We start from the raw sequence: 12,060 nt of genomic DNA on the forward strand, positions 1-12,060 counted from the left end.
ATTATTATGAAAATGCCTTATTAAATATAATAACTCAACTCATCTCAAAGACTAGGAATAATTTTATAGTTTACACTTCCTAAACCGCTCTCGCTTTGAGCACTTTAAAACATAATTTTGATTAAAACCTTGAAGTTATAATTATGTTTCATGATTTTTTTTTGCAATTAAAATGCAGAAGATTTTTAATCTCATATTTTTAAAGAAATATGACTTTAAGTTTTAAGGAATATTGCTTAAAATGCGATATTCTGCCTTTGTTATAAAGGTGTTTATGCTGAAAGTTGGAACAAGCGGCTGTTTCACCCTGTCGTCGGCGTGAACGTCAGCATCCAATTCCATTCAAACTTTTTGGACTCCAGTTCCTACACAGTGACCCTGTACGACCACTTTCTTAAAGTGAATTGCCGCTTCGTAACGAATACGTCTTCAACCGATGGAACACGATTTCATGATATTACTGATTTACTACATCTGTAATATCTGTAATTCATACAAATGAACGTGTAAATTTACTTTCCTCAATAAATTCTTTTAAAATCTGAATTATGGCTTGACAGACTTCTGGAATAAAAGAAGAAATTGTCGAGTCTTATATTCTGAAAAGGTACATGAGCGAAGGATAGTTATCACCAGTTGGCAATAATTTGAGAGTGCAAAACAATTTAATTTTAGCCGGTAGACAGAACCGAAAATTTGAATCAGAGGAGATATCAAATTTAGGACGCAATCAAAATCCTGTCTATCCATACGTTTAAAATTTTTGGATAGAGTTCTATTCTCCTCACTGGTCAGAAACAACTCCCTAAACCATATCTTGCATCTTCGCCTTTTTTGCCTTAATTGACTAGGGTTGGCTGGGTGGAAAGCCACTTAGATCATACATGTCACGCGTCGATGTGGCTGTGTGTTAAACAGCGATTTCCAAACCTTTAACTCGGTTTTCAAGAATATTTAACGAGATCTAGGCAAATTTTAACAAAATACTGCATCAAGAATACCGCATCCAAACTTATTGACGATCTGTAAGTGGCCAGGTTGGTGGTCGTATGCACATGCACATGATGAATGGATCTTCTCAAAATTTTCTAACATAGTTGCTTCATGAATATCTGTACTATGAGCATCGGCAGGGCCTCTATGTGCCTAGTAGCTATTTGGGTTTTACATTAATATCGTGATGCAGGGATCGCCGTTGCTTTTGCAAAGATATATGAAGGACGGCTTTATAATTATATAATATACAATTCGTGAATTGAAGTTGTAACTCCTTAAAATATCTTTTTCTACTTCCGTCTGTAAATTACATAATTACACATCGATCTAGACGACGGGAAACGTCATTTTAGCACGTCAGTCTCGTTTCCCACCAATCCGAGCCACTTCGGACATTTCCGGGATTTTACCGCACGGATTTGGGAGCAATCGGATATTTTCGGAGATATTTCCCACGCTTTGAATTTTGACGTTTGTCAATTCTGACGGTCATGTCAGTGAATGTATTCGTGTTGTTTTGCGAAAATGTGCCCAAAAACTAACGGTTGTACAAAAAGTATAGTATGTAACACGTTCGGTAAACTTTTTAACGCACTTGTTTATTAAAAATGCGCTCATGACTCATGAGTCAAATGCCGTTTACCGCACTTGTTGCATCATATACTATTCGTATACACATTATTATCCATTTAAACGTCATGTTGCTAAATAGCTTCTATATTTCTGTTTCTATGGAAATACCATGTTGTTATTGTTGTTAATGGACGGACAATAGTGAAGAAGAATTTTACACTACTATTTCCCTACGAATATAAACAATGCGAGAAATATTTCTCGCACGGTGTGGAAAATACTCGCGCATTGCATGTAAAAATGACGTATTTGTCAAACTGACAACCATTAAAATATGTCACATTGACAGCTGTCAAAAATATATTTATCATAGATTTAGTGATACGGCAAGCAAGCATTTCCCCAAACAGAATAATCATAGTATAGGTTTTTTGTCCTATGCTTCTGTTTGAATTCATTATTAAGTTGTAGCCGTCGTCATGCCAAAAATATTATCGCTTCGCTCGTGTCCAATAAATTGGTGACTCAAATGCAGTTGACCACAATTGTTGCATAATATAGTGTTTCGAGCGAACTAACAGTACAATTCAGGCGATCTTGTTTTTCACACCTTGTAATTGGATCAAGTGCTTATGCTTCCAAAAAAGCTTCTGAAAAATATTATCACTGTGTCTAATTACCTGAAAATTACGTTGCCCGAAATGGGGTGTCTCTAATATCAAAAGTTTTTTTCTGTTACTTAACTATTTGTTTCTAATTGACTTAGGTTTGTTTCAAACTTTTTGCGAAAAATATGAAACATATTAGTTAAAATTGTTTTCCTTAGGAGCGTCTAGACATTTTCGTGAGGCGACTATTTTAACTTTTTCCAATTTACTTAAAGCTTCATTATTGCTTATCCGGTGGTTTTGCAAGTTTAATTGTGTTTCGTGATTTAAAATATATCACTCCGTGTCACTTTTATTGACTGGTCGAGTTAAATTACCAAAGTTTTAAATGAAGTTTCGAGATAGTTCTCAGATTAAACGAGAACCGGCTTTCAAAAATTGTTTGGGAAATTAAAAAAGTTCCAACACGTTATTGGCATAACCCGATTTTGTGTACCATGGTGTCCATCAATTTACGACTTTGTTTACATGGATATGGAACATTACAGTACGTGGCAATAAATTTGGTGGAAAAAATGAAGGTAGATCAGGAGGGCTACGTAGATTTGTTAGATATTTCAACTTGTCCTTAGAATTTCTGGCTAGAGTTATGGTTAAAGTTTAGATAGCAGCCTTTAAACTCTTGGCGTAGTCAATGTCAATCATTCAGTCATTTCGAAAAGTATAAAAATATTCAAAAATGTAACTACATATCAATTATTCTACATTAACATAACCTGTACTTTCTGGATCTCTCATACCGCTTAATTTATTTATGGTTATTTAATTTTAAATTAATTAAAGAATCTTATTTTATATTTATCAGTCTACTTTTTCTTTCGGAGAGCAGAACTATACTCTAAACTCTAAAATACCAGCCATTTCGGACTTTTCCGGTTCTTTGGCCATGGGTTTGTGAGCTATGTATGTTTACGGTTAGTTTTGGTTAGTCTGTGCTACATGGGTGCCTTCAACAAAAGCATATATATATATATATATATATATATATATATATATATATATATATATATATATATATATATATATATATATATATATTCTCACGTATTGATTCACGGATGGAAAAATGTGATGACACTATATTCCGGGATATCATCCGTTCGCTCGTTGAACTCCGACTGGAATCCTGCAGACGTTTCGCCAAAATCTCACTTGGCATCTTCAATGCTCGCGCTCCGAAGTGTTCGAACCCAAAGTTTGCATCGTCATTCTATACGTTCTATACGTTACGTACTATCGTCAAAGACGAATCAGTAATTTTCCAATTTTAGCTCCGTTTTATTGAATTCATACGTATGTGCGTATTAAGAATCGTTCAAGAATGGGCAAACCAAATATAGGACCTAATCCAGATTTAGATTAGGTCAGATTTATATTATGGTTCCAACCATACAACATTGGACACGGCAAAAATTAGTTTCGTTTTTAACACAGGCATTAGATATAGATATAACAGGATTTGCAGGATTCCAGTCGGAGTCCAACGAGCGAACGGATGATATCCCGGAATATGGTGTCATCATATATATATATATATATATATATATATATATATATATATATATATATATATATATATATATATATATATATATATATATATATATATATATATATATAAAGTGAGTTTTCTTGCTTTTAAATAATATTTGGTGATGCTTATTTTATTATCTGAGTTATTATAATTTCAATGGTTTCCATTTCAATTCAAACGCAGAAAATACTTTAGTTTTAATGCACATATTAGTTTCAAGAAGACATTATAGAATCATATGGGTCCTACTGATTTATTAAAGAGCACCAATGGAGCAAGATGATATTTAATTTGAATCAAATCGTTCAAATCTTCATCGTTTTTTCTCCGAGTGTATATAATAGAAGCAATCAATTTAATCAATAACTTAGTGGAAGGTATGATAACATGCACTATTTTGGGACATTCATATACTTATCATATATCTCCGTTGTAACATAACACACACATGCTGTATTTAACATACGATGTTTTATGCATACATTCTAACCTGATAGATGATGTTTCTTCACTTATGGCCCTAAATTAACTAATTTTCTAAAAAAATATTATTTTTTCCCGCAAAATGCGTAGATGCTAAGATGCATATTCAATTAAATATTGTGTTTTATTTTAAATTCTATTGTTGGGTAAAACTGGCAACACACTGCTACCAAAATATATCTAAAACTTAGATTGTGAAATTTGAAAAGATTTCAATTTTTAGTTCTCCAAAATTTTGAATAGTGCAGTCCACGCGAATAACTCTATGTATCCTCTCAGACCAACCGGGCAAAAAGCTTAAAAGTTTCCAGCTCTATTTATCATTATACATTATAGTCTTTTGTGTGCGGGACGCGCATTCAAAAACCCGCCCGAAAACAATAACCAAATTTGCAGCAAAAATCTAAAACAACCGCCTCCCGCCGCCGCTCCGGTCTGGCATCACCAGAGAATATGAAGTCTGGTCAATGCGAGGTCATAAATAACGAGCTTTGAATAATAAATGATAGCGTCATTATGAAACCTGTTATCGGGACAACGTGCTGGTTTTTGCAAAGAATTGCACGTTTGGGAAGGGCAGTAAAAAATCAATTTTCCCGAAAACGCATACTGAGCATGCCCGGGCCTTCTGGCGGTTTGGAAAATTGTTGCGCCAGCCGTTTCATTCGTCCGCATTTCAAAGGAGATAATTCCAAGTAGATATCTAATTACGGTGCCATGCAAAAATAGTGTATGAAACTGACTAATCATGTTTCATGGAGAAACTTCGTATTGTACGAGGATCTGCTTAAAGCAAGGTCTAGGGTGATATATTGCATAACCCTAAAAAATCATTAAACGCAAGTTCGAACAAAAATTTAAAATTAGTAAAGAAAAGGCGATTTATTTTTATAAAACTAGTTTATAATAATAATTAAAATTGATCAAAGAGTAGTTCCGAAAATACCTACAATAGTAGATGAAAAAGGGGTCCGCATCAAACAACAGCAGTAGTGTAAACGAATAATATAAAGTTAAGAATATGGGTATATGCACCAGGTATAAAGCAGGAATAAAATATTCTCAACGCCCATAGAGTGCCGTTTTTTTTGAAAGAATTTATTTTCACAGTTTTTCGATTGTGAGGAATTGTTTATTGTATACACCTAATATGAAAACCATCCTTCGAACTGAGGTATAGCGCAACGCAGGTGAGATGTAACACAGAAACCTTAAATTCAAATGATAAATATCGGTCCTAAACTTAATCTTTCTTACTAGATAAGTGCTTGCTTGTATATAAAACTATGAAACAATAGTGATTTCTCATTGCTGATCATCTGTTTTCTTGTGATTTGTGTTAAACTATCATCCTTCTACGTATACCACCAAATCCAAGGCAAGATTGTCATGGGCCGCCACATCACAAAATTAAATTGGCACAAAACTAAAATATCATATTAGGGTGTTTCTAGTTTTTTGGAAGTACTTTACGACTTGCAAATAAAGATCTTAGATTACCGTTTGCTTTTTGTATGCATTTGTTGATATGTGACTTTTACCGAAGGAGTGTACAGAAATGCAACATTACAACTCATTAAGTCATCTCCAATTGTAACATTAAATCCAGGTTTAATGGTGTCCCTGTTCTTGCCAAATATTATACGCGGTGTTGTGGTTGCATTTAACTGGATACTGCGACTTGTGAAGTACTTAATTTAGATTAAATTAATGTAGATCTCGTTTAACATCCCTTGGGCACTTGCTGTCTCATTGGGAGGGAAAGAAAGATAAAGCTGTGTTTCTTCTGCATATAGGTAGCACAGTAACGCAGAAAGGCAACTCATTTTACAAGTACAAGTACAAAAAACAAGTGGCTCAAAAATGAAATCTTAACTAGTTGTGAAGTACCTGATGACTTAATTTGTCAAAAGCTTTGGAAGCACAAGTTAATCCTAACAGCGAAACAAAAATAGCCTGACCAAAAGGCAAATTGATGCTCTGGTGAACCTATCCAACTCTGCTCCCAAATTTGGAGATTCATAATTTTTTCCACAATTTTTGAAAGGATTGGTAGTATGTTAGTAGGTCTCAGTGCACTCTAACTATCAGGATTTTTTTCATTTTAGAGAAAAAAAATTACCTTGTATAATCTCCATATAGAACTCCATCGAGCAAGACTGAAATGATAATATTGTTTATTAATTTATTTATTATAGAAATATATATGCTACAAACGGAAGAATTATCTGACGACTTAGTAATATCATAACCAAATTTATTTGATCAACCGCTGTAGCGAAAGATTTAATTTGTAGTAAATGTTTGTTTACTATCTATTTTCATCAACACTCAATAAAACGTAAATACATTTTGTTTGCAAAATAATATTACGTTTCCATCTGATCCATTTGCCACAGAATATAGGAAAAAAATCTGTTTTGGTTGGTTTTGGTTATTAAACTACATTGAAAATAAATTTTAACACTGGCATATTGTTGGAAAGAGAATTCCATCTGCTGGTAATTATTTCGCAAAAAACTGGGAGACGACAAAGGTCCGCTGTTCCACCCGGTATATAATTATTACATAATTAATGATATGCAGTCAAACTACAGAATCCTTGGGCGAAGAAAATTTGCCCAAATTTAGTTTAGTTTAAATGCTAATAATATATAACCGAGTTACTCCGGGCTTTCTTGAAAGGGACCATATTGGTTATTTGGTAAGTGTACAATTTTTACTTCGACGAAAAAAAAAATTAATTAGAAAAGATTATCTAGTCTCGAGCTACTATTTTCTTTTTCATTCAATTTTGGCATATGCTTTTATCCTGTGGAGAAACCCAACAGACAACAGACCTAATGAAGAAATTCATACTCGAAACACAGCTCTGACAAATATTAAAGCCAAAATAAAAACATTTTTTATGCAACATTGTTTTTATTCTATAGAAAATACAAACAAGTGATAAGAATTTTGTTTGATTCTTAATGGCGGTCACTATTTGATTGTGATCGATATCTTCCAATTTTTTTGTTTTTTAATGCCTGTTTGTTTTGTATGTAATGTATTATGATTTTATACCTAGTTAATGTAGATTTTATCTAGTTGTATACATTTTTTTTGTACATGGACATGCTGTAAATATGCTTTGTACATTAATACAGTCAAATAAATAATCCTTTCATCTATCTAGTTCAAGAGTAATTTTGATTTTTCGACTTCATTACATTTTTGACTAATATTTAGCTATAATCGTTGCAAATCTAAATGCATTATTATAAACTGTAAATGCAAAATTTTCTAAAACATTTGCACTGAGCAATATTTACAGTGTGTATTTTTTTTTGCGCAGAAGTAATGAGAAAAGTTAAAAACACACTACACAAAAGTTAATATTGCTTTTATTTAGTCAAAGTACTATAGAGATTCTCGATTCTCGAAAAATTATTTGCCGCAAATAAAATGGAATCCCAATATTTCCTGCAAAATGTTTTATTAACTTTTAGATTGAACTAAATTTTTAAACAAGGAATCTGCACTTTTACTGTGTGCTGCCTGTCCTGTCTGACGCTAGGATCGTTGTTTTTATATATGCAACATGACAAAAGTCACATATGAAACAGTAATTACTAATGGCAGAGGATAGACTAATGCACAAAAATAAAACGTTTTGTTTTGTATAAAATGTTGCAACTCTAAGGCAAAGAAAAGACGAAAATATTTACAAATAAATACTTACGTATACAGATAATGACAAATTTTGTCACACTGTACATCTCACATCAAGCGTGAGAAAGTTACTCCGAAATTTTAAAGAAAGGAATCGAGATGGAAAATGTTATAGTTTATTCTAGAAATACAAAAAAAACCAACGCTGTTGCAGCTCTGTGTATTTGCAATTTTCATTTAAAAAGCGGTATTTACTTATCGGTGATTGAATAGTTTGCGTGTTATCCAAATTTAAAGACTTAATAATTGATTTCTCGATCTTTGATTGACATAATGTGGTGACCACTATACAGTTTTTTTTAATTGACTTAGATAAGTGTCTATTTTGCATAAGTATAGTGAAGTAGGCAGATTTCTTTTTGTTTTTGCGAAAAGTAAATACAAATTTTCATACCTTACAGTTGGTTGTGCAATTTTATGAAATTTAGGGTGGTACGCAGAGAAAATAAAGATTAAAAAAATATATGTATTACTAGTCTGATAAAAAAAAATGCATACGTTTATTTCATAAGTTTTCAATTCATTTTATCGATGATCCTATAAAAACTAACCCTGTACCTACCCAAGCCTATCCTATTGGCAGTGCCATAGATGTATATTGGGTCCCTTCAAACTTTGTAATTGCAACCTTGTGTTGTGATTTTTGCCCTTTTTTTAAACAAACCTATCTTTTCATGCTAGTCATGTTTCCACAAAGGCTGTTTCCCTGAAATTCTACAATGTGATGTGTGTTCAAAAAGTATATTATGTTGGTACACAGGTCCCAATCATATGTTCACAGTTTCAGTCGGTTTGCACGTTTGCTTGTTTTTGTGAAATAGAAGCGTTAGATGTGTTCTTTGTGTTGAGCGATTTTCCGGCGGTCAAAAAAAATGGATCGAAGAATTTGATAAAATTTTATATAAAAAATGGAATACAGTGCAGCAAAACGCTTGAAATGTTCACAACGGCATATGGTGAATCCAGTTTGATATGGTTATCAAGTCGAAACCAGAGCCCAATCACCCCAATACAAGACCAAGCCAAGACTGAAAAAAGCACGCCAAGTTCGATCAATTGTCAAGGTTTTGGTTACTGTTTTCTTTAACTATGGGGTAGTACATCAAGAGTTCTTACCACAAGGTCGTACGGGCAATCAAGAGTATAACCTAGAGGTTATGCCCCGTTTGCAAGAAGCAATACGAAGAAAATGTCCGGAATTGTGGGAAAACAATTCATAGATTTTGCATCAGGATAAATAAAGTGCTCACCAGAAGTGCTTCGTGGATTGGAAGAAACGTTGGAACAGGTGCATTATATCTGGCGGGGATTACTTTGAAGGGAACAACATTAATTTTGATAAATAAATAAATACTTTTTCATAAAACTAAAAAGTAGTATTTTTTCTGACCAAAGGGGCTTATCTTGGGCGAAATTTAAACACTATAACAAGTTTGGTTACTTTTTGCTCTTTTCACTAACTCAACAAAACTAGTTTGGTATGAGAATGGAGTTTGACTAGTAACATATCCACCGGCAAAGGTGAATCAATTTTTGTTAGATCTAGCTTCGATTTTTTGTTCACGAGCAATTTATTCATTAATTTGAATGCACCTGCGAAGGCGACTCTTATTTCTGACATTTCCTAAGTTTTACATAGGCATTCCATAATTCTATGACTAATAAGTATTCTTTGAAATGTGTAGGTATTACATATATAAAAAATTATTTCATACATTGTCGGAATCGTTAGTCATTCTATAGAATATCTAGGTTTTATACAAAATGCGTTGTTTTGGAAAAGATATTAAGGATTCGTTATTGTTATTTTTTTTTTTAATTTACCACAGGCTTTCTTCGTAGTATATAGGACACCTGGCGTTTCCTGAGGTATAAATTAAACATAAACGCAAACAAATTGGGTTAAGATCGACATATCATGCAGCTATACCACTACAATAAAATTATCGACAAAAAAGTTTATATATTATTATTAAAGTTTTTTTTTTGTTAAAATTTGGAAACACCTTCAAATGAATAAAACTAGATGCGAATTTATTTAATTTAGGAGGTTAGGCACATCAGGGTAGACATCAAATATTTTGATGATGATGATTATAGTGATTCTAATTTTTTTTACTGATATATTTCTTAATTATCCTAATTATAATGCTCAATATTCGTGTAGTTTTTCTCATAATTTTACACATCTTATAATAACGAAAAAATGAAATTTTAGCACAGAAAACAGCGAAAAACCGTTTTGTTCGAACGATATTAGCGCTAAGAATTTCTAGGGAAGTCATCAAAAACCATGAACTAAGTATTAAAATGTTTAGGTGCGTACATATCTAGATATTATAAGCGCCAGAGGAAAAAATTAATTAAAGACATTTTGGTAGAAATTCGGAAAACAAAAATTATTAAAAACACCAATTCCAAACAATATTGATTTCTCAGTATTTCTCATATTTACTAAAAATGTAAAGAGATTCCCACTTATTTTAACCTGATGGTTTTAACGTTAATTTAACCAAGTGCTTTACGAAATACATGTTACAAAATTTTCGGAAAAGCTATGAAAAATATCCCTTAACAAAATAAGTTATACTGCATTTGAGGATAATTCAAAGTCTCGTACCTACGCAAGCGTTATGTAAGAAAATGTCGGACGGTAGGTCGAAAAAGCGAGGCGAAAATCCGAGGCCTACGCATTTTGACGCGGGCGAAAAATCAATATCGCAAAAAGCGTGCTCAAAATGCGAAATACGTTAACAACGCACAACGATCGTTACGAACGTACCTCTTTTTTCGGAGCATGCTTGAAGTTATTTTCGGGCGGATCTTCAAGACAAATCCGTCGACGCACTTTAAAACCATCACCAGACACAAAAGCACTCTAGATGCGGCAGCGTGTGGACATATCGGTGCGGTTCAAAACAACATTGAAGAATCAATCGTTACATTTGTAAACAGGGTTGTCACGTATCCCCCTACCCCCGAACGTGGAGCCCCCGTACCATTTGGTTATTGGCTCATAGCTATCATTGATTGAGTATTATTGTTTTGGAATGCGCGTTTTTAAAACTCTGAACAAACATGCATACAGAGGCTCACGTGCGCCCGTGTGACGTATTGCCTTTGTTGTTGTCTTTTTTTACGTTCGCGCGCTTGCAGTTATTTATTTTTTTTTTCACTTCGCTTTTTTTTAACGTATCGTTCGATCGACTTTGCGAAATTTATGACCCGTTCCGCTAGGATTTCGTTTGTGCGATTGATGTTAAATGATTGTGAGGGATGCGTTTCGATAAATCTTTCGGTTGTTTGAGGTGTCGGCGTTTAAAAAAGTTCGAAAACTATAACGCACTATTCGGCTGACGATTCAGATGCGTTATGCGTTTCCCGCTGGGTTAACAAAAATTGGTTTATTTTAGAATAACAAAAATATATTTTAATAGCATCAATTGTTAACTAGACCGGCCAAAAAATTTTATCATTTGAAATTTAATCATTTTATGTCTTCTGGTATATTATATATGGTATATTGATTATAGAGAGCGTTGGCTACAGCCCATTGTAAAAGGCCTATAGTGTTTAAAAAACTGAAAAACAATATTTTGCATTTGATTTTTCGATATGAGTTTTTCTAGTATCGGCAGTTTTTCATTTTTTGCTGAAAACAAATTGCAATATCAAAACTTATTTTTTTTGTTTTCCTAAAGTGTTTGATGTTTGATCGGCAAAGCATTATACACGAAATTGTTCTTTAAATTAAAATACTAGGAGCACACATGGATTGAAAAATTAAGAAAGAAGTTTTCCTTATCCCCCACCCGTCTATTTACACTCAAACTTTAGAATAATATTGAAAACATTAAGTTAAGGTTTATAATATTGCTTTCGAAATTTTGGTTATTATCGAACCAATTATTGTCTGCAAAACTGACTTGAAAAATGACCAAACCAGATGCTTGACATGTAAAGTTTGTATACGAATATCTTACTCTACCTGAAAGGACGAACATATGTACCCAAAGAAAATATAATGGATCTGCGTGAAAAATTTTCAAAAGAAAGATTTTTTTTTACATAGAATGATTGCGAAGGCGAAGC

At 33.0% G+C, this 12,060-nt stretch overlaps 1 long non-coding RNA gene across 1 annotated transcript in view; it reads right to left on the bottom strand.

The window, feature by feature from the left end:
- Window positions 1-10,941, bottom strand: part of LOC132708004 (uncharacterized) — an 87,433-nt gene extending 76,492 nt beyond the window's left edge. Inside the window, exon 1 of the long non-coding RNA XR_009619808.1 lies at window positions 10,751-10,941. This is a non-coding gene — a long non-coding RNA (uncharacterized LOC132708004). The remainder of the gene's footprint in view (window positions 1-10,750) is intronic.
- Window positions 10,942-12,060: the final 1,119 nt, after the last annotated feature.

The sequence above is a fragment of the Cylas formicarius genome, unplaced genomic scaffold, assembly GCF_029955315.1.
Source record: "Cylas formicarius isolate icCylForm1 unplaced genomic scaffold, icCylForm1.1 PGA_scaffold_10__41_contigs__length_53128322, whole genome shotgun sequence".
In the NCBI taxonomy this organism is placed as follows: Eukaryota; Metazoa; Arthropoda; class Insecta; order Coleoptera; family Brentidae; genus Cylas; species Cylas formicarius.